This window comes from Triticum aestivum, chromosome 2A (assembly GCF_018294505.1).
Source record: "Triticum aestivum cultivar Chinese Spring chromosome 2A, IWGSC CS RefSeq v2.1, whole genome shotgun sequence".
In the NCBI taxonomy this organism is placed as follows: Eukaryota; Viridiplantae; Streptophyta; class Magnoliopsida; order Poales; family Poaceae; genus Triticum; species Triticum aestivum.
The window spans coordinates 284,739,719-284,767,674 of record NC_057797.1 but is presented as its reverse complement, the minus strand read 5'-3'; the positions used below and the strand labels follow the sequence as shown (position 1 = coordinate 284,767,674).

At 46.3% G+C, this 27,956-nt stretch overlaps 1 long non-coding RNA gene across 2 annotated transcripts; it reads left to right on the top strand.

Annotated features, from left to right (window-relative positions):
* The first annotated feature begins 23,681 nt into the window (after positions 1-23,681).
* Positions 23,682-27,735, top strand: LOC123188544 (uncharacterized). Of its 2 annotated transcripts, none has more exons than XR_006494776.1 (2): positions 23,682-24,408; positions 24,506-27,735. It is a non-coding gene; the product is annotated as an uncharacterized lncRNA (long non-coding RNA). The 2 variants fall into 2 exon arrangements; XR_006494775.1 differs by having other exon boundaries at positions 24,503-27,735.
* Positions 27,736-27,956: the final 221 nt, after the last annotated feature.

Below are 27,956 nucleotides of genomic sequence, written 5' to 3'. Positions count from 1 at the left end.
TGCAAGAGAAAGTCGGCGGAGCGTTGACGAGGCCAAAAGACATGACAGTTTATTCATAGGAACCATAGCTTGTTCTGAATGCCGTCTTGGGGATATCTTGCTCACGAATACGAATCTGGTGATAGCTCATACGGAGATCAAGCTTGGAGAATACTTGAGCACCTTTGAGTTGTTCAAACAGCTCGTTGATGTTGGGAAGTGGGTACTTGTTCTTTATAGTCTTCTTGTTCAATGGACGGTAGTCAACACAAAGTCGGTCTGATCCATCCTTCTTCTTCACAAAAAGAACTCCATAACCCCACGGAGAAGAACTAGGTCGGATGAGACCCATTCTCTCTTGAATATCGATTTGCTTCTTCAGCTCCTTCAACTCTTCAGGTCCAAGCTTGTAAGGACGTTTGCAAACAGGTTCCGTGCCAGGCTCAAGATCGATGACGAATTCAACTGGCCGGTGCGGAGGCATTCCTGGAAGCTCTTCTGGAAAGATGTCTTGATATTCGCAAACGACTGGAATTTGAGAGATGGCATCCAGTTCACCCTTCTCATTGAGAGAAAACAGACGGATGGTATCATCACGAGCGGCAAAGACAATAACATCCTCAGACGAATGAGTCAATTGAATCTACCTGGCTGCACAATCAAGCTGAGCCTTGTGCTTAGAAAGCCAGTCCATTCCAAGAATAAGATCAATATCCGAGTCACCAAGAACATTTGGAGAAGAAAAGAACTTATAGTCACCCAATGTGATTGAAACATTCGGAACGCATACTCGAGATGTCATTTGACGGGACGAAGAGACAATAGCCAACGGTTTCGGCAACACTTGAGTAACAAAATCATGCTTAGATGAAAAAGGTCTCGAGATGAAACAATGCGATGCACCAGTTTCAAAAAGAACTCTTACAGGAATATCATTAACAGGAAGGTTACCCATGATGACATCTGACGAGTCCTCTGCTTGAGCTGCATTCACCATGTTGACCTTGGCGTACTTGGGGTTATGCTTGACCATAGTTGTACTTGCCGATCTCACAAGAGGAGGAGGAGGGAAACGCCTCTGATTGAAGCATTTGTTGGTATAGTGACCCTTCTGTTGGCACTTGTTGCATGTGACCTCTGAAAGCGGACGGTGATACGGAGCACTTGATCTTGGAGCTTGAGACGAAGTCTTGTTCTGAAAGCCAGGGTTGGGTGGGTGGGAAGATCCACTGCCACCTTTGCTCTTCTGCTGATAAGGCCGACGGAACGGAGGAGGAAGCCAATACTTCTGCTACTTGGCCACTTGAGTTGAGGAAGGAGTAGAATCTCTGACTCGCTTCTTGGAAGCATCGCACTTCAGTTGAGCAGTCTCTTGATTCATTGCCATGTTGTAGAACTCATCGTACCTCTTGGGCTCAAAGAGAACGAGAGCTAGCTAGATTTCTTCTCTGAGACCACCCCTGAACTGGTATATCATGCTCTTCTCGTCAGGGACGTCCTGCTTAGCAAAACGGGCGAGCTTCTAAAACATCTTGTTGTACTCGTAAACAGACATAGAGCCTTGCTTCAGGTTGCGAAATTCCTCACGCTTGCTTTCAACCACGCTCTGAGGAATATGATGAGCTTTGAAGTCTTGACAGAATTCATCCCGGGTAATCACACGGCCTCCTCTGGAATATTGTACTGCTGAAACCATTCTGCAGCTTGGTCTTTGAGTTGGAAGGAAGCGAACTTGACAAAGTCCTCAGGCCTGACGTTACTGCACTCGAAATGCTTGCATATGTCCACGAGCCAATCATCAGCGTCTGTTGCCTCAACACAATTGCTGAAGGTCTTTGGCTGGTTAGCAAGGAACTGGTTGAGTGTAGCAAAGTGATTCTGATTGTTGCCTTGGCCCTGGTTCCCTTGATTGTGCTCTTGAAGAAGTTGCATGATCAACTGCGTGTTTGCATTGGTAGCGGCCATCACAGCTGGCCATGCCTCCGGAGGTGGAGGTGGTGGTGGCAGATCAGGATTCGGAGTCGTGCGCGTTGGAGGAGCCATCCTGAAGAGGTTGACATCCATTAGCACATTGATAGACAAATATTGAAGCTGAATCAAACGGGTTGAAATTGCAACATATAGTCTTCACATCCGAACAAAATGAACGAATGCATTCCAATTGAAATGGTCACATATCCATAAATTGAGAAGCCACTTAGAGTTGAGGTAGAAGAAAAACAATAAGGTACGGACCAAGAACGAATACTTGGTGAGGATCACCCAATCCCAAACCAAATATCCGCGGAAGAAGAACTAGAGCTACAAGAAATCCCACCTATGAAACTCCCGAACCTTTCCGGTTATGCAATCAGGTGTTGGGGATACAGGGCAAGCATAATATCTCACCCAAATCTAGGAAATCCTACATCCAGCTGTATCCATCCTTCAACACATAACCGCGAAAAACTTCGGAAATCGTCTACCTCAACCTTCAAAAAGCATCCGTTATACGAGTTATGGCAATACTCTTGAACTCCCGCCCCAGTACTGGGTGGCGTCGAGGTTATCTCACCAACAACTGCATAAAAGAGATTTTCGATGTCGGCGAAACTCAGGTATTCCAGATTCTCAACGATAAAATTGTGACGACAACACCTCGGAGCTCAAATCCACGGGACACTGCCACAACCCCTAAATGACAGGAAGCACCAAGAACAATGTTCTCGTCACAAATCGATCAGAACGATTCCAAGATACCCGCGTGATCCTAAAATATTTTTAGTGAAATTTGAGAAGAGAAGAGTCAAAACTCTACGTCAGGATGCCTTACCAGAGCGATGAAGGGACTGGGGAGTAAAAAGAATTCCTAAACTCTCCGATATATATAATCCTAAATGACTCAAAACATTTTTCATAGACTCAACAACGCCAACGATTCGATCAAGCAGGGGGCTCCTAAGGTCAGGGAAGGCTCTGATTACCAACTTGTAACACCCTCGATGCAGCTATATCTCCTACGTGTCGAAGCACGACTTAGAGGCATAACCGCATTGAAAGCAATGTCGCAAGTAAGGTAATCTTCACAACAACCCATGTAAATATATAAAAGGGGAAAGGATACATAGTTGGCTTACACTCGCCACGTCACACAAATACATGAATAACATTACAATCATCCAATACACTCATGGTCCGACTACGGTACCAAAATAAAAGATCAACCCCGACATGTGACACGGTCCCCGATCGCCCCAACTGGGCACCACTACTGATCATCTCGGAAAGACACATAGTAACGGGGAGAGTCTTCATCGAACTCCCACTTGAGCTCAAGCGCATCGTCTGGAGCGGTATCATTGGTCCCTGCATCTGGTTTTGGAAGTAAACTGTGAGTCACAGGGACTCAGAATTCTCGCACCCTCGTGATCAAGACTATTTAAGCTTATAGGTAAGGCAAGGTAATATGTGGAGCTGCAGCAAGCGACTAGCATTTATGGTGGCTAACCTGTTTGCAAAAGAGTGCGAGAAGAGAAGGCAAAGCATGAACGAAGAACTATGATCAAGAAGTGATCCTAGAACAACCTACGTCAAACATTACTCCAACACCGTGTTCACTTCCCGGACTCCGCCGAGAAGAGACCATCATGGTTACACACGCGGTTGATTCATTTTAATTAAGTTAAGTTTCATGTTATCTAGAACCGGACATTAACAATTTCCCATTTGCCCATAACCGCGGGCATGACTTTCGAAGTTCAAATCCCTGCAGGGGAGTCCCAACTTAGCCCATCACAGGCTCTCACGGTCAACGAAGGATATTCCTTCTCCCAAGACATTCCGATCAGACTCGGCATCCCGGTTTTACAAGACATCCTCGACAATTGTAAAACAAGTCCAGCAACACCGCCCAAATGTGCCGACAAATCCCGATAGGAGCTGCACATATCTCGTTCTCAGGGCACACTCGGATAAGCAATCCGTACAACTAAAACCAGCCCTTGAGTTTCCCCGAGGTGGAGCTGCAAGGGGCTCTAGTTTGGACCAACACTCAGAGGAGCACTGGCCCGGGGGGTTAAATAAAGATGACCCTTGGGGTCCGGAAACCCAAGGGAAAAAGAGGCTAGGTGGCGAATGGTAAAACCAAGGTTTGGCATCGCTGGAGGAGTTTTATTTAAGGCGAACTGTCAAGTGGTTCCCATTATAACCCAACCGCGTAAGGAACGCAAAATCCGGGAACATAACACCGATATGATGGAAACTAGGGCGGCAAGAGTGGAACAAAACACTAGGCAAAAGGCCGAGCCTTCCACCCTTTACCAAGTATATAGATGCATTAAGATAACAAGATAATATAGTGATATCCCAACAATAAACAATGTTCCAACAAGGAACGATCTCCAATCTTCACCTGCAACTAGCAACCCTATAAGAGGGGCTGAGCAAAGCGGTAACATAGCCAATCAACGGTTTGCTAGGACATGCTGGGTTAGAGGTTTGACATGGCAATATGGGAGGCGCGATAAGCAAGTGGTAGGTATCGTAGCATAGGCATAGCAAAAGAGCGCGCATCTAGCAAGCAAAGATAGAAGTGATTTCGAGGGTATGATCATCTTGCCTGCAAAGTTGTCAGAGTTGACTTGATCCTCGTAAGCAAACTCAACGGGCTCCTCGTTCGTGAACTCGTCTTGTGGCTCTACCCAAGCATGAACAACAAGCAAACAGAATACAATCAACCACGTGCAATGCTCAAACAACATGATGCAAACATGGTATGCTATGCGGGATGCGGTAAGTGATGCATATGCAAGATTTGACAAGGAATGATTGAAACTGGCCTCAACATGGAAATCCAAGAGTGCCACTGGAAAGGTGAGGTGATTTCGGTTGAAATCGATATAAAGATCACCGGAATCGGATGCACGGTTTGGAAATGGCAAGCAAAACAAATATGGCAACGTTCTACGATAATCAGCAAAGAGCCATCTAAATGCATCAAGATAATTATGCTACAACACTCAAACTTGACAACAAAGTACATGGGATGGTTCCACTCATAATTCTTGACAAAAGATGAACACCGAGCTACGGCTAATTCATCCATTAACAGGTTCAAACAAGCATGGCAAAAGTGCAAACGGTAACAGCTTTCAGACTTAGTGAAATAAACACAAGTCTGGAATTTAACATCAGGAAGCACACTTGAGAGCATGAAAACTACATGCTACAGGAACTTAACATGGCAAATCAAGGCATGTAACGAAGCTACTCAAAGCACTTAACAAAAGTCCCTTAGTGACCTTGAGCCAAAAGGGATCAGAAAATGCAATTGCAAGCATGTGAACATGGCAAAAACATAAACAGATCTCAGACTTAGTGAAAAACTGGAGCATGCAAATCAGTTAACGAGTAGGCATGTTTACGAGCTCGATGCACTCACTACAGAGCATGGCATGACAAACTAAGCATACACCCATCAAGAATACAAGGCATAGAATCTAGACATGGCAAGAACAACAACATAGCATGCACGGATCAATAGCAACATCCTCGGCAAAATTGCTAACAAGTCAACAATCTGCCAGGATTCACGAAATAGCAAAAGTAGAGCTCGATTGTCTCAAGGTATGGTACTCCATAAATGCAAACAAAGCCATGGATGGATACACCACCACAATTTTAACAAATCATCCTTACTGATCATCCTCAAAAGAGGCAAGGATCACTAGGAAACAACACGAACATATGGCATAACGACAAAAACAGAACAAGGACTTAGTGAAATTCTAAGTCCCTGAAATCAGCATTATCGAGTACGCTACTTTGCAAGCTTGTGCTAGTCACCACACATTTCACAAAAATACATGGTAAGCACCTCTATAAAGATGGCATGGCATATAACAAAACTCATGTAGAGCTCAGGAGCATATCATGCACACATTTTTTTTGCGGGAATATCATGCACACATTAATCATGGCAAAAATGACAAATAGCTATTTGATGAAACGGATCTAACAAGTTTATCACATAGCCCTCTTCCAACAGCATTTCGGGCATCAAGATGAACTCAAATGAAAATGATGCAATGAGATGAAATGATGTACTCGTCGAGGCGAACATTTTGATATGCTACACGAGCAAATCGGGGCTACGGATGCGGATGTTCAACCCTTCTCCTAAAGATGCCTTTTCAAGCTCTTTTGTAGCAGAAGTTGGCATTGTCTTCTACATTCTTTTGTCTCAATTATCTTTATTCTATTGTTTCTCCTGGAGGTCTATTGATGTTGCTCTTTTCACTCCTCATCTCGGTTTGTCAAGATCATGTTCAATTTCTTCCATTTACAGTCGAAGTGTTGTCCAAATTATACCAGTCTTATTCCTTCTCTATCTTGTTTAACCGGAGTGTCGTGTCCTCTGCTCAAGTTCTTTTCTTCGTATCAAGTCTTGCATAACTTTTCAATCGGAGTGCTGTCCGGATTTGTTCTTCCTTGTTCCTCTTTCCTCACGGAGTGCTTTCAACTTTGTTCTTCTTCGTTGTATTCTTTCTTTCAATTTGTTCAACCTCTAAAGGTTCTTTGGTTTCACTCGTTTGTCAAAGAAGAAACTTTGTTTTACCCCTTCTTTCTTTTTCTGTTTTTCCTCCGGTGCCATCCTAGATCTCGGGACGAGATCGTGTCGTAGTGGTGGAGTGTTGTAACGCCCCGAGACCGTTGCGCCAGGTGTCTTCCAGTTATTTGATGTCGTTGTCATGTCATTTGCTTGCGTGTTGCATCATGTGCATTGCATCATGTCATCATGCAACCCATTTTAAAACTCAACTAAATAAATTGCATGGACCTTTGATCCATTTAAACCGAGGGAATTCACATGGTGATTCTCTTTATAACATATCCTCCTAATATTTAGTGAGCTATATTAAAATATTCCATTACCTTGGAATCACCCATAACACAATTGCACTACACTTCAACTCTTCCCTTACCCGACTCATCCTACTACCCTTCCGTTTCGACATTTTAAGTTAAATTGCAATTGAGTTGCAATTTTACTTTCTCCATTAATGTTCTTCTTGTGCCCATAAATCATATCTATTATGTAGGGCCATCCTATAAAATTTAAGCCCATTTGGTTTCAGTTTGGTTAGGTTATAAATTCATACAAGTTTGAATTAAATTCGAACATGTTTAAATTTATAGTCTGTAAAAAATTCCAAACTAATTTTTTTAAATCGGGCATTTTTCTTGGTTTCCAGAAATACATACCTCCATCCCTACTTCAACCCCAAACCCTCTATACTTTTCTCTTTATTTCTGTTTACGCATTAAAGATAAAGGGAATAAGAAAGAGAAGCCCAGCCTCTTGGGCCTAGTTCTGCCACGCCGGCCCATTTGCGCTGAGGACTCTAAGGCCCATCTGTATCCCAGTCGCGCCTCCGTGGTAACCCTAGCCCATCCCTTCGTTCCCGTGTCCGCCGCCTAATCCCGCATCGCTCCTCTTTCTCTCCCTCGATCTCTTTCCCTGGAGCGCCGCCGAGCTTTCGGTCCTCTCCCTCTCGCATCCGCGTGCACCTAGTGCCAGACCCCGCGCTCCACCCTCGCCGGAGAAGTGGACCATGCTGGAGCCCAGTTGGCCTCCTCGTCATTGTTGCGCCCTTTTCCATCAACAGCAGCGCGCCGGATCCTTTCCCTTTGCTCGATCCCACGCTCGAGCACGCATTCAGGAAACCTCCCGCGCGCTCGGTTCCTCTTCCTGTCCGCTGCTCCGGCTCCCTCCGCCCGTGCACCTCCCTTCCTGATGTCCTTCTCGAGCTACCTCGTCACCCGAGGCAGTGCCTCCCCGCGTTCGGTCGCTGCAAGATGTCCAGGACCATCACCGCGATTTCCTCCTCTGCTCGCGAGCCTTGCTTCGCTGCTGCGCCTCCCTGACCTTGCTGCCTCCATGGGGCACCAGTAGCACATCCACCTCGCCGTCCGATGCTGCTCCACCCTGTCGCCTCTGCCAGCCCCGCGCTGCTGCTTGCGTCCCGCTGTTGGGCCTAGTACCGGGATGACCCGCGAAGCCCCCTGGACGCCATGTACCACAACCGCTGCATTATGTTTAATCTCCGTCGAGACCAAGAGGACGCCAAGTACCAGGACGACGACGACCCATCAAGTTCATCTACGTGTGTGTACCACTACGCCGGAGTCCTCGGATCCGTCAAGTTCCACTATGAGATGTACAACTACCGTCGACCTCGAAGACCTCGGATTCACCAAGTTCCCACGATGACAAGTGTGACCCTTCGGATGCGCCGAGTTCGTCTACACAAAAACGCTTCATGTTGGCAAGACCCACAAGTCGGACCCCGAACGATCGACGTCTTGTGGACCATGTACAACTATCGTCGCCTCGAAGATGTTGGAGTCATCAAGTACCTCTCTGAAAGGAACGTGAACGACTACCGTCGCAAGAATGGGACTGGAAAGTCCGAAGACCCCAAGTACCACGACACCGATGACATGAACGTCTATGGAAACTCGTGCAACGATAAACATGTACCTCTACCGTTGCCGAGATCACGAGAACGTCTACTTCCTCTACTTTGCACCGAACGAGAACTGTCCCGCTTGCCCGCTTCGAAGGTATAACCTCGAGACGACGTCCGTGAACAAATGCTTGCGATGTATGAGTTGCACCCTATGTTTGCACCGTGTCCGAGTTGTCACTTCCTCGGTCCTCCTCTTCTACCGCTAACTCATGGGGACCCGGTTACCAGGATCACCCCACCATCTTTTGCACGCATCCGCACACTTCTCCTTTGCATCGACATCTCAATCGAGTTACCGGAACCGTTATCGTTGCCGTGGCACTCCCTTTCTTTCCATCACGGTGACAAATGCTTCATAATGCTCTTATCAACATTTTCATTAAAATTGCATAATCTTGAACATGTCATCCGCATCATGTTAAAAACTTCAAGTTGGTTTAAATTGTTGTTTGCATTAAATTGCTAAATGCATATGGGGATTTACCGGACTTGTTGTTCGTTATATCCGGCCCCATTTAAATTGTTTAGATGGTATAGTTTTGTTATGCTTCACCTCTTGCCATGTTAACCAACCTTTAATATTGTTGAGTACCTAACCGGGAGTGAACTAAATAATTGATGTGGTGTTTCGTTAATATGCAACGGAGTTGCATATTGAGCTCCACTTAATTTGTAGAATTGCTTGTGCACTTTGCCATGCCTTGCATATTTAAACCGGACATGCATCATACTTATTTGCGCATCGTGCCATGCTTATGTGGTGGTTGTTTACTATGTTGTTTGCTTCTTTCCGGTGTTGCTTCTTCGGCTTTAGTTTCGATAATGTCGCGTTTGTGAGGATCCGTTCGACCTCGTCCGTTTGTCTTCTTCATGGACTCGTTCTTCTTCCTTGCGGGATCTCAGGCAAGATGACCATACCCTCGAAATCACTTCTATCTTTGCTTGCTAGTTGCTCGCTCTTTTGCTATGCCTATGCTGTGATACCTACCACTTGCTTATCATGCCTCGCATATTGTTAAACCAAGCCTCTAACCCACCTTGTCCTAGCAAACCGTTGTTTGGCTATGTTACTGCTTTGCTCAGCCCCTCTTATAGCGTTGTTAGTTGTAGGTGAAGATTGAAGTTTGTTCCTTGTTGGAACATGGAGATCGTTCCTTGTTGGAACATTGTTTACTTGTTGGGATATCACAATATCTCTTATCTAGTTAATGCGTCTATATACTTGGTAAAGGGTGGAAGGCTCGGCCTTATGCCTGGTGTTTTGTTCCACTCGTGCCACCCTAGTTTCCGTCATATCGGTGTTATGCTCCCGGATTTTGCGTTCCTTATGCGGTTGGGTTATAGTGGGAACCCCTTGATAGTTCGCCTTGAATAAAACTCCTCCAGCAAGGCCCAACATTGGTTTTACCATTTGCCACCTAGCCTTTTATTTCCCTTGGGTCGGCCGGCTCAAGGGTCATCTTTATTAAACCCCCGGGCCAGTGCTCCTCTAAGTGTTGGTCCAACTTGTCAGCCGCCGGTGGCCACCAGGGGCGACTCTAGGTTGGCCTACCGGAAGTTTGGACAATCCGGTGTGCCCTGAGAATGAGATATGTGCAGCTCCTATCGGGATTTGTCGGCACATTTGGGTGGCTTTGCTGGTCTTGCTTTACCATTGTCGAAATGTCTTGTAACCGGGATTCCGAGCCTGATCGGGTCTTCCCGCTAGAAGGAATATCCTTTGTTGACCGTGAGAGCTTCTGATGGGATAAGTTGGGACACCCCTGTAGGGATTTGAACTTTCGAAATCCATGCCCGCGGTTATGGGAAGATGGGAATTTGTTAATGTACGGTTGTAGAAAACATGAAGTTGAACCTAATTAAAATGCACCAACCGCGTGTGTAACCGTGATGGTCTCTTCTCGGCGGAGTTCGGGAAGTGAACACGGTGTTGGAGTTATGCTTGATGTTGGTTGTTCTAGGATCACTTCTTGATCATAGATTTCTCGACCATGCTTTGCCTTCTCTTCTCGCTCTCTTTTGCGAATAGGTTAGCCACCACATATGCTAGTCGCTTGCTGCAGCTCCACCTCATACCTTTTACCCTTACCCATAAGCTTAAATAGTCTTGATCGCGAGGGTGTGAGATTGCTGAGTCCCCGTGACTCACAGATACTTCCAAAACCAGCTTGCAGGTGCCGATGATACCATGCAGGTGACGCAACCAAGCTCAAGGAGGAGCTCGTGGAAGATCTTGTCCTTTGTGTTGTTTCGTTCTAGTTGATTAGTAGTGGAGCCCAGTTGGGACGATCGGGGATCTGTGTAGCATTTGGGGTAGTCTTCTTTTATTTTGGTTCCGTAGTCGGACCTTGTGTGTATCTGGTTGATGTAATGTTTTATTCATGTAATTCTGTGAAGTGGCGATTGTAAGCCATCTATGTATCTCTTTCCCTTATGTATTACATGGGTTGTGTGAAGATTACCTCACTTGTGACATTGCTTTCAATGCGGTTATGCCTCTAGGTCGTGCTTCGACACGTGGGAGATATAGCTGCATCAAGGGCGTTACAAGTTGGTAATCAGAGCCTTCCCCGACCTTAGGAGCCCCCTGCTTGATCGAATCGCTGGCGTTATTGAGTCTAGAAATGTTTTGAGTCATTTAGGATTATATATATCGGAGAGTAGGATTCTTTTTACCCCTTGGTCCCTTCGTCACTCTGGTGAGGCATCCTGACGTAGAGTTTTTACTCTTCTTTGCTCAAATTTCACTAAAAAATTTTAGGATCACGTGGGTATCTTGGAATCATTCCAATGGTTTTGTGACGAGAACATTGTTCTTGGTGCCTCCTGACTTTTAGGGGTTGTGGCAGTGTCCCGGGGAGTTGAGCTCCGAGGTGTTGTCGTCACAATTTTATCGTTGAGATTCTGGAATACCTGAGTTTCGCCAACATCGAAAATCTCTTTTATGCAGTTGTTGGTTAGATAACCTCGACGCCACCCAGTACTGGGGCGGGACTTCAGGAGTATTGCCATAACTCGTATAACGGATGCTTTTCGAAGGTTGAGGTAAACGATTTCTGAAGGTTTCTTGGTTATGTGTTGAAGGATGGATAGAGCTGGATGTAGGATTTGTTAGTTTTGGGTGAGATATTATGCTTCCCCTGTATCCCCAACACCTGATTGCATAACCGGAATTTTTTTTGGGAGTTTATAAGTGGGAATTCAAGTAGCTCGTAGGATATCTTTTCGGCGGATATATGATATGAAATTGGGGTTTGATGTCTAGTGGTCCACCTATTCACGATCGGTTTTACAGTGGTCTCGTTGTGTCTTAAAGAGTCCTTGGCTATGCCGACTCGGGGATGCTTCGTATGTCATGTGCACTGCCTTGTACATGATGGTGTTGTACGATCGAGCCCGTGTAGGCCCCACCACGAAAACTTCAGACGAAATCTCTATCCTATGTTTGTTCCGGCTTATTTTGCAAGCCAATCCTTGTTTTTTTTATCGTGGTATTCGAGTTTCTTCGAAGCCAAATGTTGATTCCGTACCTTTCCTAAGCGGTGTTCTCATAGTCCTATGTGAATACTAATCCTTCATGATAATCGAGATTGTCATGACAATCCTTTTCAACCGACGTGCTCCTCCTCAAGTGGATCCAATCATTTCAACATCCGCAAGATCAACTCAAGTCTTCTCAACGGTGTTCGTTTCATCCGTCCCAAGTTGTCTTTGTTGTCCCTCCCTCCCACCCTTTTCTTCAAGGACTCGGATTTTTTTAAATCAAGTATCCTTTTCTATTGACATGAAGTCTCTCCATTCTTTTCCGTCAATATTATTATCCAGTGATTATCATGAAGATGCTCTACAAGTTCATCATTCTTCATTCTTTTATTCTCCGGTGGATTCAAATCAAGCTTTTGGTATTGATCATATTCCTTTCCTCGTTTCAAATGCCTTCTCATATCGGTGCACCTCATAATAATTCACTTCTCGCTATTCATTTGTTTCGGAGTACTCAAGATATCGCAAAAGGCTCGTCTAGTCATTCAAGATCCGTTCAACCTAGTTCGAGGATGTTATCTCATTGAAGCCATTTAATTCAACCGGTGCAATCTCTCTTTTCAAGTACTCTTTTCAACGGTGTTTCTTTTCAGTGGGCCCTAACCCACAGGTCTTTTCCCAGGATCTTACCTGAATCTTCTTATCTTTCCGGAGTTATCCTCAAATTCTTTTTGAAGTTTGATGTAAGAATGATTTATCATCAGTCAAATGTCTTTCTCCAGGATGTTTCAAATTCTTTTCATTGTTGAATCAACCTTTATATTCTTCATTCCGGAGTGCCTCTACAATTATTGTTGGTGTTTCTCATCGTCATTTTCAGATTTTGAAGACCGAAGAAGATTTTTCTCTCAATCTTGCTCCATTCTCTTCAAGATTTGTGATTCTAGCTTGTTATCATCCTCTCATAATTTGTTTTGTTTGTGAGAATTCTTTTCACCTATCTGGAGAAATTCAAGAGTCTTCTCAGTTTGATTATCCGGAGTCCATCAATTCAAGTTTATTCATTCTCAGCTTTCGGCTATCATTCTCCAAATCTTACAGTTGCTTCGTTCATATATCCTCTTATCAGTTCATGATCTCTTCATTCTCATGTATCTAGTTTCTCTCAAGTATATTCGTTCATTTTCTAATTCTTACCGGTGTATCATCTCTTTTCCTCGTTCATTTCCAATTCTTACGGTGGTTTGTTCAAGATTCCTCTTCTTATGTTATCATACTTCCGTTCTTTCAAATCCTACTGGTGGATCATCGAAGGCCTCTTCAAGTTTGCGCTATATCTCTCTTAATTCTTTCTATGAGAATAAGTAATATGCCAAATCCGTTGGTTGTCATCAATTTAATTGGTGAAGGATAAGCATAATGTAATTCTTATTCTTGTTTCATCAAGTAAATTCAATTCTTTATTCCAAAGGTCCATCAAAAAATTCTTGGTTTCTTTTCATCTTTCTTTGCCGGAGTTCCAAGCTCTCTTAATTATATCATCGTGAAGATCCATATAATCATCGCAAGGCATCACCTGGTGTTTTCAACTCCTCTTTCCTTTCGTTTGATCATTCTTTTATTACCGAAGTTCTTCATGGAGGCTCTACATGTTGGTTCATCAAAGAATTAATTCCTTTTCGAAGTGTTAATTGAGATTCTTTTCTGAGGAGTTCAAGCATTCTTCATCTTGCAATCCGGAGTGCAATTCTTTCTTCCGTACAATTGGAGGTGGTATTACGTCATTCTTGATAATTTGAGTTCATGCTTCATGATTCACATATTGTTAAGAATGAGGTATTTTAAATCCATCAATCTCTTCATTGCAATTATATTAGGTTATATTTCACCTAAACCTTCCCTAGGGATTGTTGCTAATTATGGTGCTTATAAATGAGCCTAGTTCTTCATTTATCCTCCCGGTGAAATAAGTTTCTCGTCTCCTTGTTGATATCAATCCAATCTATTATTTTTTGTTAGTGGCAGAATTTCACCTCATAGCTTTGAGATGTTTTCTAAAAGTCCACTACAACGTTGTTCTTTTCGTTGTTGGTTTTCCAACAACTCCGTTAAACCCTTCTCCTAAAGATGTGTTTTCAAGCTCTTTTGTAGCAGAAGTTGGCATTGTCTTCTACATTCTTTTGTCTCAATTATCTTTATTCTATTCTTTCTCCTGGAGGTCTATTGATGTTGCTCTTTTCACTCCTCATCTCGGTTTGTCAAGATCATGCTCAATTTCTTCCATTTACAGTCGAAGTGCTGTCCAAATTATATCAGTCTTATTCCTTCTCTATCTTGTTTAACCGGAGTGTCGTGTCCTCTGCTCAAGTTCTTTTCTTCGTATCAAGTCTTGCATAACTTTTCAACCAGAGTGCTGTCCGAATTTGTTCTTCCTTGTTCCTCTTTCCTCATGGTGTGCTTTCAACTTTGTTCTTCTTCGTTGTATTCTTTCTTTCAGTTTGTTCAACCTCTAAAGGTTCTTTGGTTTCACTCGTTTGTCAAAGAAGAAACTTTGTTTTACCTCTTCTCTCCTTTTCCGTTTTTCCTCCGGTGCCATCCTAGATCTCGGGACGAGATCCTCTCGTAGTGGTGGAGTGTTGTAATGCCCCGAGACCGTTGCGCCAGGTGTCTTCCAGTTATTTGATGTCATTGTCATGTCATTTGCTTGCGTGTTGCATCATGTGCATTGCATCATGTCATCATGTAACCCATTTTAAAACTCAACTAAATAAATTGCATGGATCTTTGATCCATTTAAACCGAGGGAATTCACATGGTGATTCTCTTTATAACATATCCTCCTAATATTTAGGGAGCTATATTAAAATATTCCATTACCTTGGAATCACCCATAACACAATTGCACTACACTTCAACTCTTCCCTTACCCAACTCATCCTACTACCCTTCTGTGTCGACATTTTAAGTTAAATTGCAATTGAGTTGCAATTTTACTTTCTCCATTAATGTTCTTCTTGTGCCCATAAATCATATCTATTATGTAGGGCCATCCTATAAAATTTAAGCCCATTTGGTTTCAGTTTGGTTAGGTTATAAATTCATACAAGTTTGAATTAAAATTGAATATGTTTAAATTTATAGTCTGTAAAAATTTCCAAACTAATTTGTTTAAATCGGGCATATTTCATGGTTTCCAGAAATATGTACCTCCATCCCTACTTCAACCCCAAACCCTCTATACTTTTCTCTTTATTTCTGTTTACGCATTAAAGATAAAGGGAATAAGAAAGACAAGCCCAGCCTCTTGGGCCTAGTTCTGCCACGCCGGCCCATTTGGCTGAGGACTCTGAGGCCCATCTGTAGCCCAGTCGCACCCCCATGGTAACCCTAGCCCATCCCTTCGTTCCCGTGTCCGCCGCCTACTCCCGCATCGCTCCTCTTTCTCTCCCTCGATCTCTTTACCTGGAGCGCTGCCGAGCTTTCGGTCCTCTCCCTCTCGCATCCGCGTGCACCCAGCGCCAGACCCCGCGCTCCACCCTCGCCGGAGAAGTGGAAAACGCTGGAGCCCAGTTGGCCTCCTCTCCGTCGTTGCACCCTTTTCCATCAACAGCAGCGCGCCGGATCCTTTCCCTTTGCTCGATCCCACGCTCGAGCACGCATTCAGGAAACCTCCCACGCGCTCGGTTCCTCTTCCCGTCCGCTGCTCCGGCTCCCTCCGGCCGTGCACCTCCCTTCCTGATGTCCTTCTCGAGCTACCTCGTCACCCGAGGCAGTGCCTCCCCGCGTCCGGTCGCCGCAAGATGTCCATGACCATCGCTGCGATTTCCTCCTCTGCTCGCGAGCCTTGCTTCGCTGCTGCGCCTCCCTGACCTTGCTGCCTCCACGGGGCACCAGTAGCACATCCACCTCGCCGTCCGATGCTGCTCCACCCTGTCGCCTCTGCCAGCCCCGCGCTACTGCTTGTGTCCGCCAAGTTTGATTACCTTTTGCTGCCCCGATCAAGATCGCCAAGTACCGGGATGACCCGTGAAGCCCCCTGGACGCCATGTACCACAACCGCTGCATTATGTTTCATCTCTGTCGAGACCAAGACGACGCCAAGTACCAGGATGACGACGACCCGTCAAGTTCAACTACGTGTGTGTACCACTACGCCGGAGTCCTCGGAGCCGTCAAGTTCCACTATGAGATGTACAACTACAGTCGACCTCGAAGACCTCGAATTCACCAAGTTCCCACGACGATAGTGTGACCCTTTGGATGCGCCAAGTTCGTCTACACAAAAACGCTTCATGTCAGCAAGACCTGCAAGTCGGACCCCGAACGATCGACGTCTTGTGGACCATGTACACCTACCGTCGCCCCGGAGACGTTGGAGTCATCAAGTACCTCTCTGAAACGAACGTGAACGACTACCGTCGCAAGAACGGGACTAGAAAGTCCGAAGACCCCAAGTACCACGACACCGATGACATGAACGTCTATGGAAACTCGTGCAATGATAAACAGGTACCTCTACCGTCGCCGAGATCGCAAGAACCACTACCACGTCGCGAGAACGTCTACTTCCTCTACTTTGCACCGAACGAGAACTGTCCCGCTTGCACGCTTCGAAGGTATAACCTCGAGACGACGTCCACGAACGAATGCTTGCGATGTATGAGTTGCACCCTATGTTTGCACCGTGTCCGAGTTGTCACTTGCTCGGTCCTCCTGTTCTGCCGCTAACTCGTGGGGACCCGGTTACCAGGATCACCCCACCATCTTTTGCACGCATCCGCACACTTCTCCTTTGCATCGGCATCTCAATCGAGTTACCGGAACCATTATCGTTGCCGTGGCACTCCCTTTCTTTCCACCAAGGTGACAAATGCTTCATAATGCTCTTATCAACATTTTCATTAAAATTGCATAATCTTGAACATGTCATCCGCATCATGTTAACAACTTCAAGTTGGTTTAAATTGTTGTTTGCATTAAATTGCTAAATGCATATGGGGATTTACGGGATTTGTTGTTGGTTATATCCGGCCCCATTTAAATTGTTTAGATGGTATAGTTTTGTTATGCTTCACCTCTTGCCATGTTAACCAACCTTTAATATTGTTGAGTACCTAACCGGGAGTGAACTAACTAATTGATGTGGTGTTTTTTCAATATGCAACGGAGTTGCATATTGAGCTCCACTTAATTTGTAGAATTGCTTGTGCACTTTTCCATGCCTTGCATATTTAAACCGGACATGCATCATACTTGTTTGCGCATCATGCCATGCTTATGTGGTGGTTGTTTACTATGTTGTTTGCTTCTTTCCGGTGTTGCTTCTTCGGCTTAGTTCCGATAACGTCGGGTTTGTGAGGATTCGTTCGACCTACGTCCGTTTGTCTTCTTCATGGACTCGTTCTTCTTCCTTGTGGGATCTCAGGCAAGATGACCATACCCTCGAAATCACGTCTATCTTTGCTTGCTAGTTGCTCGCTCTTTTGCTATGGCTATGCTGCGATACCTACCACTTGCTTATCATGCATCCCATATTGTTAAACCAAGCCTCTAACCCACCTTGTACTAGCAAACCGTTGTTTGGCTATGTTACCACTTTGCTCAGCCCCTCTTATAGCGTTGTTAGTTGCAGGTGAAGATTGAAGTTTGTTCCTTGTTGGAACATGGAGATCGTTCCTTGTTGGAACATTGTTTACTTGTTGGGATATCACAATATCTCTTATCTAATTAATGCATCTATATACTTGGTAAAGGGTGGAAGGTTCGGCCTTATGCCTGGTGTTTTGTTCCACTCTTGCCGCCCTAGTTTCCGTCATATCGGTGTTATGTTCCCGGATTTTGCGTTCCTTACACGGTTGGGCTATAATGGGAACGCCTTGACAGTTCGCCTTGAATAAAACTCCGCCAGCAAGGCCCAACATTTGTTTTACCATTTGCCACATAGCCTTTTCTTTCCCTTGGGTCGGCCGGCTCAAGGGTCATCTTTATTAAACCCCCGGGCCAGTGCTCCTCTGAGTGTTGGTCCAACTTGTCAGTCGCCGGTGGCCACCAGGGGCAACTCTGGGTTGGCCTACTGGAAGTTTGGACAATCCGGTGTGCCCTAAGAACGAGATATGTGCAGCTCCTATTGGGATTTGTTGGCACATTCGGGTGGCTTTGCTGGTCTTGTTTTACCATTGTCGAAATGTCTTGTAACCGGGATTCCGAGCCTGATCGGGTCTTCCCACTAGAAGGAATATCCTTCGTTGACCGTGAGAGCTTGTGATGGGCTAAGTTGGGACACCCCTGCAGGGATTTGAACTTTCGAAAGCCGTGCCGTGGTTATGGGCAGATGGGAATTTGTTAATGTCCGGTTGTAGAAAACCTGAAGTTGAACCTAATTAAAATGCACCAACCACATGTGTAACCGTGATGGTCTCTTCTCGGTGGAGTCCGGGAAGTGAACACGGTGTTGGAGTTATGCTTGATGTAGGTTGTTCTAGGTTCACTTCTTGATCATAGATTTCTCGACCGTGCTTTGCCTTCTCTTCTCGCTCTCTTTTGCGAATAGGTTAGCCACCACATATGCTAGTCGCTTGCTGCAGCTCCACCTCATACCTTTTACCCTTACCCATAAGCTTAAATAGTCTTGATCGGGAGGGTGTGAGATTGCTGTGTCCCCGTGACTCACATATTCTTCCAAACCCAGCTTGCAGGTGTCGATGATACCGTGCAGGTGACGCAACCAAGCTCAAGGAGGAGCTCGTGGAAGATCTTGTCCTTTGTGTTGTTTCGTTCTAGTTGGTCAGTAGTGGAGCCCAGTTGGGACGATCGGGGATCTGTGTAGCATTTGGGGTAGTCTTCTTTTATTTTGGTTCCGTAGTCGGACCTTGTGTGTATCTGGATGATGTAATGTTTTATTCATGTAATTGTGTGAAGTGGCGATTGTAAGCCATCTATGTATCTCTTTCCCTTATGTATTACATGGGTTGTGTGGAGATTACCTCACTTGCGACATTGCTTTCAATGCGGTTATGCCTCTAGGTCGTGCTTCGACACGTGGGAGATATAGCCGCATCGAGGGTGTTACAATAAGCATGTATGATAATTATAACAGAATAACTACAGACGAAAACGATAAGGAACAACTGTACCTACACACCCGAGGCGCAAGCAAAGTAACATGCAAGTTTGGGGCTCATGATAAGAGGTTGGCTTGCCTGGGGATCGACAAATACTCCGGGAAGAAGTGCGGAAAGATTTGCTGGAAACAGTTCTCGCTCGGAGGGGCTGTTTACAGGCAAGGGCAAAATGGTCATTTTCAGAATGTGCAAACATCAAGAAAATCATCCCATTTAAAAGGGCTATATGAACAGAGAAATTTAGCGTTGGAATCACTTCATTCGGAGTTACGGGTAAAAAGATACGGACATTTAAAGCTCAGGGACTACTCTATAAAAATACTTCTACAGACAGGTCCCTGGTAGTTTAAACAGAACGTGTCTTTTCTGAGGATACGTTTTCCAGAGAGGAAAACGTATTTCCGGCTGAAGAAGAGGAAAAATACGCTTTCTGAAGTGGGAAACGTTCTAACCTCGAATATGCTTTCCACCCAGGGAAACAACTTCAAGGTTGGGCGCGTCCACTTATTTGACGTGGCCAGCGGGGCCACGCCCAACGGTCGCCGATAGGTGGGGGTCACGTGGGGTGGGGCCCACCTGGCCTGGCCTTCTTCTTCCTCTCGCGTGGGAGCGAGCCTGCCCCAGGGGGAAGATCGCCTCGACGGCGGTTGTCGACGCGTCCGGCCACCACACGAGGCGCGCGACCTACCTAGAAGCTCTGGGCGGGGAGGCGCACCGGCTGGTGGTCTCCGTTCGCGGCGAGAGGCGCTACAGAGAGAGCAGCAAGGCCCGCGGTGGAGAGGAGCTTCGGCCACTGGTGGACATGGGGTTCTAGGGAGGAGAGGAGAGACCAAGGCCACGGGGAGGCTCGCCGGAGCATGGGGGATGCATTGGTGGAGGTGGAACAGCGAGGGGAGATCGGGATCACCGGAATCAAGCGAGACCCGAGGCGGCGGCCATGGCGATGGGGAGGGGGGTAGAGAGGGGCTCTGGTAAGAATGAGTGCTCGGGAAGGCGTAGAAAAGGGTGGGGGCTGCTGATGATCTCCACATGGCCGAGGACGGGCTATATATAGCCGAGGCAGGGGCACCCGAGCCGGTCTCTGCCGAGCGCGTCCGACCGAGGCTCTGTTGTGCCCAGCGGTCATGGGGAGACGCAGGAAGCCGACGAGGGGGAAGCAGACGCGGCGGAGAGGCTCACGGAGACGAGCAGAGCTCGAGGACAAGAGGAGGAAGGGGACACCGGGGAGGAAGGAGACGATGCACAAGAGCGCACTGTTTCGATCGTTGGCACGGCTCGCCAGAGAAGAAAACGAAGGGGGCCAAAGGTCTAGGGAGAAGAAGACGTTGAGGGGGAGCTGTAGGACATTAACGGCGAGGCCAGAGCCGGTCGGAGCAGCGATGCCGACGAGAACAGTAGCTAGACCACCATTTTGGGCTGGTTACAGCCGTGGTCACCACGGTCAAGGCGTGCTTCGGGTTTTTTTACTGATGCCACCTCATGTCTACCGCGTAGTCCTTCGAAGAGAGAGTGTTACTACGGTAAAGGATCGGGCAGAGCCAAATGGAGCTGAGTAAACCAAGCTTCACAAGTTTGTTGTTGCAAACTTGGCCACACTCTAGAGATTAAACCAGAGAGGGTAAAAGGTAAAATTGATGTCTGAGAGGCTTATGGTAGAAAGGACTAAGGTCCTGGAAATTATGAGGTAAAATGGACAACTATTTACCATAGTTGATGTACAACTACCAAATCTGACCCAGAAACTAAATCAAGAAGAAGCACTCCCTAGGTGTGATGGATTGAGCTAAAACTTGGCAAAGCTTGATGATTTGGTCATACCATGATGCTGTAAAATTTTCATACCAAATGGACTTGCCAACATGGTACTTGTTTCACAAACATGTCCTCTGTCCTGAAACTTGAGAAACTTCCTCAAGGCAAATGGCTAATTGAAATGAGCCAAAAATTTGGGGATATGGATCATATGGATAAGAGAAGGTTTGGAAAAAGTTTCAGCCATAATGGAGCAAGACACAATATACTTGCTTCACAAACTGAAAGTTTTGACAGAAACCAAGAATTGCTCCTGTGCTCACATAGTTCAATGAAATGAACTGAATTTGGGTGGAGGCTAATGATTTGAGATACCTGAGAGGATCGAAAAGTTTCATCCCATTTGGAAACTCTATGAAGGTACTTCCTTCACAAAGTTGTGTTCTGGTCAGGAACTTTGAAGAAATTGCACAATGAGCTAGGATGAATGGATTGAGCTCATATTTGGAATCCGTGGGTTATTTATCCACGGTAATCACCCTTCCAAATTGCAGCTCATTTGGAATTAGGAATAAAGCACTTCCTTTGTAAAATTTCAGAGAAGGCGGAAACTTGCATTGGATCATGTGCTCCATTTTTGATTTGTGGAACATGAGATAAGGATGGAACTAGTGATTATATAGCAAGGGCAAGATCCACAATTTATGTGGGAATTTTCTATGCTATAAAAATGGTAGTTCCTTTAGAAAGTGGCATAAATGCAATTTTGGCATTAAATAAGAAAAGGAAATTTTCCTTATTTAATTATGGCCAAAACATTTGCCAGAGCTTGGATTAGGCATAAGCATCAACTCCACCAATTCTCATGAACTTAGGAGATGGCTAGTTATGCCTTTGGATTTTATTCCTCAGAAAGGCAAGAAAAGGAATAAATCACAATTCAAAAATATTGCATAGGACTTAGCAATATTTTTGCACATCCAAGGATCAGAAAGATAGGAGAATCTCTGGGAACAATTGGGAGGATGAACAGATCAAGGAAAATGATGGCTCCTTTGTATGCACAAAGGGCATATCCAAATTCCAAAATTTTGGGATTAGGGTTTGAGAGGGTTGAGATGAACCAAATGAGGGCTTGCCCACTGACAAATACATGAGCAAGGTTTTTGGAAAGGTTGAAAATGACAAGAATTGTCAGAGTCATCCAGCAAACTCAGGAGATTTTTTTTTTGAAAAATGAGTGCCAGGAAGGAATAACAACACCAAAATTGATAACCCAATTTTGGGGCTATTACAGAGCCCTCTCGGTAATGCACATCACTATAAGCCTTGCAAGCAATGTGACTAATGAGTTAGTTGCGGTATGTTGCATTATGGAACGAGTAAAGATAATTGCCGGTAACGAGATTGAGCTAGGTATTGGGATACCGACAATCGAATCTCGGGCAAGTAACATACCGATGACAAAGGGAACAATGTATATTGTTGTGCGGTTTGACCGATAAAGATCTTCGTAGAATATGTAGGAACCAATATGACCATCCAGGTTCGGCTATTGGTTATTGACCGGAAACATGTCTCGGTCATGTCTACATAGTCCTTGAACCCGTAGGGTCCGCACGCTTAAAGTTCTGTGACAATCGGTATTATGAGTTTATACTAGCAAAAATGCTCCTGCGTTGCAACGGGTATAAAATAATCCAAGTGTCCATGTGGTATTTGATAGTTTACCTGTCATGATGAATAATGAGATTTTCCAATTAAATTGGTTGTAAGACTCATAAGAATCCACTTTATGAAGATCTTATTGTATTCCAAAAGCTTGTGATCCTCAAAAGCTTGTGATCTATTTGTCTACAAATAAAACCTACTTCTTCAACTCTCTATAAAGAAATTGAATTATGTATAATAAGTTGTTATTTAACAACCCTGTGTAAAGATAATTGCAAAAATCTAAACATTTATCTATCCGGTAGATCATCGGCTACTCCTTTGATGTGAAAGTAATTGTGCAGCATACGTATACCTGTAACAATGTCAAATAGATTATATATTAATTCCTATATCTCACAATCCCTATTAACATTAATTCGTATTTATGCTTTCCACTTCAAAAATATGATTGCCGAAAAGTAAAGTACTTACAATACTTGCCGCTCTTTGTTGACACGTTGCCGCTAGCAGTAGGAGCACATCCTCCACGTCAACATGAGCACTTCCCTGGACATTATCATCGAGCCTCGATGGGGATCAGGATTAGGGTAACTGTGTGGGATAGATGGTACAACAGAGGGTAGTGCTCCCCCTCTCAGCTGCGATGCTGGACGAAATAGGACGCGAGCAAGATGCACCGTGTCACACTCTCTCTATTGGTCATCCCTCCGTCTCTCCTCCCTATCTCACCTGTGACATCTTGATTTGAGGAACATCTTCATGCACAACAAGCACCGGTGAGCTTCAAATATCTTTTCCCTTTAGAAACATTTCTTTCTAATATTTCACCCACTTTTAATTATTATACTCTCTGCCCTAAAATAAGTGTCTTAACTTTGTCTAACTATAATACAAAGTTGTACTAAAATTAGGACACTTATTTAAAAAAAGGCGTATATATAATGTAACAAAAAATAACAACAGCGAGTAATAATCGATGCTCTTTTGAAAAATAAAAATTTATAATTGATGCTAGCACGCATGCATCCAGTATCATCTAGCTGGTAGAAGACCAATTTCCTTTCATTCATTAAAGAAATGCACCGACCGACCCAGTGCCACTCTTCCTTGTCATCCATCCGCGTGTCTCTCAGTCTTATCCACAATTCCACATCGCCACTCCTCTTTCTCACCCCCCGCTGGTCCTCCTCTTCTTCAGCCACACTATCACCCAGTGCCGCACCTCCTCCTCTTCTAAACATGTTGCGCCGACGATGCACTCCACTCTCCTGGAGTGCACGCAGCCGTGGTGGCTGGCCAGACCCAGGGCAGCAATCCTTATCGGCGAGGAACCTAGAGACGCCATGGATGGCGCCGTGGAAGCACCTCGCCACGACCGCGCCGGCGCGAAGTCGCTCTGTATTCTGCGAGCAGCCCCGCCTCCGACCCGATTCGGACGGCCCCGCCCACAGCCTCCACCACCTATGGCATGCCCCTAGAGGTTCGGCCAATCCCGCGTCGCTCATCCTCATTTCGTCCTCTGCTCGCGGCTCGCGTTGACCGCCTCGCCGTGGCCTGCTCCAGGCCACCAACCGGAGCCTGTCCAAGAAGTCCAGCCGGCCTTCCTCCCAGGCGCGCTCCTCGGCCATTGCCGCGTGCTCCGCCAGCAGCTGCCTGATGAGCCCGTTGAACTGGCGGTGCATCCGGCGCATCTTGGCCCATCCACGACCCCGCCGGCATGAAGTTGTTGATGTTGAACAACCCCGTGCTGGTTAGGAGCGACATGATCATCTCCTTGTAGCTGCTGGACTCGTCCTCGTCCCCGACCGCAGCGCTTGAGCCGATGCCCCCTCTCTTCCAGCCTACATCAACCGTGTTGTCATAATGCTTCCGCTTAACGATCTATCAGGGTACGTGGACGACACTCTTCCCTTTCGTTGGTATGCATCACCATGATCTTGCATGTTGGTAGATTTTTTTTGAAATTACTACATTCCCCAACAGCAGCCGGCGGCGGGGTGGAGGCGCCGTCCTGGGGAAGCAACCAAGTCATGTCCTTCTTCGGGGTCCCCTACTTCAGCCTTTTCAAAGGGGTGCCCCAGACCTCGTGGCAATCCTGGTGGAGCGCAGTGACCCCTCGACCAGGCGCTCGTCGGTGTTGTCATCATTAGAGAAGGCGCGGAGGAGCTCACTCTGCCACAGGGGAGAGGTCTCCCCCACCCCCTCCAAGGTCCCCTCCAAGTCCTCATTCCCCTCCTGCCCGGAGAGATCACCGGAGGACACCGGCACTCGGGAGCTCAGGAGCTGGCAAGGCTTCAGCAGTACGAGCCCCCGCTCGTTGAAGACGGGCATGGCGGCGGTCACCTTCTCCCCATCGTCATGGCGGTACAATGGGAGATGGGCTTTTGGGGGCCGCCCTGGTCCTTCTCGAGCAAGGTGCGCACGGCCTTTCTCAGCTCCTTGTTAGACAGGTCGTTCGGGTGCAACCCGAGGTTGTCTTCGGCACCCTTTAAGCTCCACAGGGGGCGCGAGTGTGCTAGGAGCGGAGCCAGGCGCAGTGTTAGGGACTCCTTCAGGTCAACCGTCATCTTCTCCAGCAATTGCTCCGCCCGGGGGTCGGTGAGCTTCTCGTGAGCCCACCGGTCCATCTTCGCTGGGAAGGCGGTCGGCAGCTCCAGCCGAGCATGGGAGCGCTTGGCGTCCATGAAGATCCACTTGTGCTAGAAGACCTCCACCTTCTTCCTGGCCCTCGAGATCGCGTTGCTGCCGTGAGGCACGACGAAGCTGGCGCACCCGAAGCACTGGGAGACGCCCATCCCGAGGTTGAAGAAGTGACGGAAAAGCGCGACGGAGGGCATCACCCCCTCGAATGCCTTGTAATAGAAGGCAAAGATCGATAGGAGGAGGATGGAGTTGGGATGAAGGTGAAGGGTGTGGATCCGGTAATTGTTGAGAATGGTGAAGAAGGAATAGGAGAAGGGGGGATGAGTCCTGCGAAGACGTTGTGTAGAAAGAAGGGGTAAAACGTTTCACCCAAGGCTTCCGTCTTGGCGGAGCCAACACAGAGCATCATCTCTCCTCCCTCATTGCCGCTGCACACCGTCAGACGGAGAACGGTGGCAAGGTGCTTCTCCTCAGCAATGGTGGACGCGCTCAGGGCCGACACGGACCCAGAAGCTGAGCATGCGACAGGGGCTGATGACTTCGCCTTGTAGGTGGCCATCGGTAGCGAGCTCGAAGAAGGGATTCAACTGATCTGGAGTCGTTCTGGGTAGAGGGAGAAGGGGATCTAGAGCAGGATGAAGGGAAGGCAATGAAGGCTCAGGGGCAGTCGCCGGCCATTTTGTTGGCCCGAGACAGTTGCCGAGGCCACATGGGGAAGCTGAAACGCACACGTCACATCAATCTCCATGCGTCGATCGAGGTCGCAGGCGATTTGGGCCCGCGGCGCTCCGCACTGGCCCTTTGGCTTCGCCTCGAAGCCAAGTTCGAGCGCGCCTTGGGTCCGGGGGCTACTGTTGGCATTCTGGGAATGGGAGTACCCAGACTTGCCTGCCTGCAGCCCATGACGTGGCTCCTTTAACGTCCTGGTATGGCCCATCTTTAGCACCAACAACTCAAGACCCTCGCGAGGGGCCAAGCCTTGTGAGGCGGACGACACCAAGACCACCAGAAGGAGGAGCCTCCTCAGGATGGCTCCTGAGGAGCGGAGATTTCTATGCAAGCCTCACCTCATGAGGTTCGGATGACGTGAGCCATGACGACCAAGGCAGGCTGGTGTCAGCGGGCGCAGGACAACAGTTTCCTCTTTGGTGCTAAGGAGGCAAGCACAAGCGCGGAGTCCCGAGTAATCAGCCAAAGGTTTCCATTCCCATGCAACACGACCAAGACCGCCAGGACGGTAGGATGGAGGTCATCAACAAGCCCACCGCGACCTCATGACCAGAGGCTTTTGTAGTCGAAGACTAGTTTTGTCAGGATAAGATGTACTACTTGTCTCCGTTCGAATTTGACCGTTGTGGGATCCCTTCCCGCCTCTATTTTGGGGGAAGAGGACCAAAGCCACTATAAGTAGGACCAAGCCACCACCATACAGGGGATCCAAATCATTGAGATCATCCTCTCCCCCACTGGCTCAAGAACACACCTCCTGAGGTCATTCTTCCATTATACTAGTTCATCCTCAGCCCGCCTCGAGGTCAATCCACCACAAAGCAGGAGTAGGATTTTACACCGCAAGGTGGCCCGAACCTGGGTAAACTGATGTGTCCTCTTTCCTTTTAGTTCGTTGAGCTAGGCCGTGGGATCGACGGGTTAGCAGACTAGGGAGGTTAAGTTCTTCGCACACACCCCATAGTTCGAATCTATCTAGGGTTTGCAGAGCCCGAAATCCGACAGAAACTGCAGAAGCGGAAGACGAATATTGAGCCTTCGATGATGTTGAATGTCCTTGCAACTTTAGGCTAGTAGCAATGGATAATTGCGCGCCCAACCTTCGTCCTCTTCAGGAAGACTTCAATATTGTACCGTGGGTGTTGAATGAATACATTCCTCGCCTCTTGACCATGCAGGTGGTTTGAGAGGTAATCGTCGTTGAACTACTTTGAAAAGTACTGAAAACAAAGATATGCATAAATCGTTGTTATAAATTTTGGAATGGCCCAAGGGGTAAAAACAAGGTAAAAGAGTTAGTACCATCCTATAGTTGGCTGATGTCTTCTTCATTGTGCAAACAAATATCTAGCTATTATTCGTCACAAGTTTCTTTATCCTAACAATCTTTCTGAGTTTCTTGACTTGACTGATATTCATGGACATCTCATTTCTCCATTTGCAAAATGGGTCATATAGTGGGTCTAAGCCTCTGACAGCAGGACCTACATGTGCAAGACCAAATTCTAAGAAACCTAAATATTAAAATGATTCATGCAACTACACAATAATGTGCTATTAGCGAAAGGACCATGCATGAGAAAACCTTGATGGTAAACTGCAGTGCCTCCCATTATTTCCCTGCAACACATATAAGGAAGATCTTGATCAGGTTAATTGAGACTTGCCAACCTATCAGTAGAATATGTACTGAGTACAGCCAAACTCGATTATTTTCTCACATGCATAGCAATACAAAATTGTACCTACAACAAATGAAAATCAAATTTCAGAATTGAACCAAATAGTAACTAGACATCAGAACAAATGAACCAAAACAGTTAACTGGGCATGACATTGCAGAATAGAACATATACTAGAAGATAAGATAGTTAACGAAACCAAGAATGCTTGAGAACAGTACTATGAAATATAGCAATTGTTGGACCAAACTATTAACTGAACATTACATTTCAAAATATCATATTGCATATTAACATTACAGAGGACAAATCACTAGAAGGCACTAGTGTTGGCCTCAAGAAAACAACACGAGTTGTATTTTAAATTAGACAACCATGTGGCG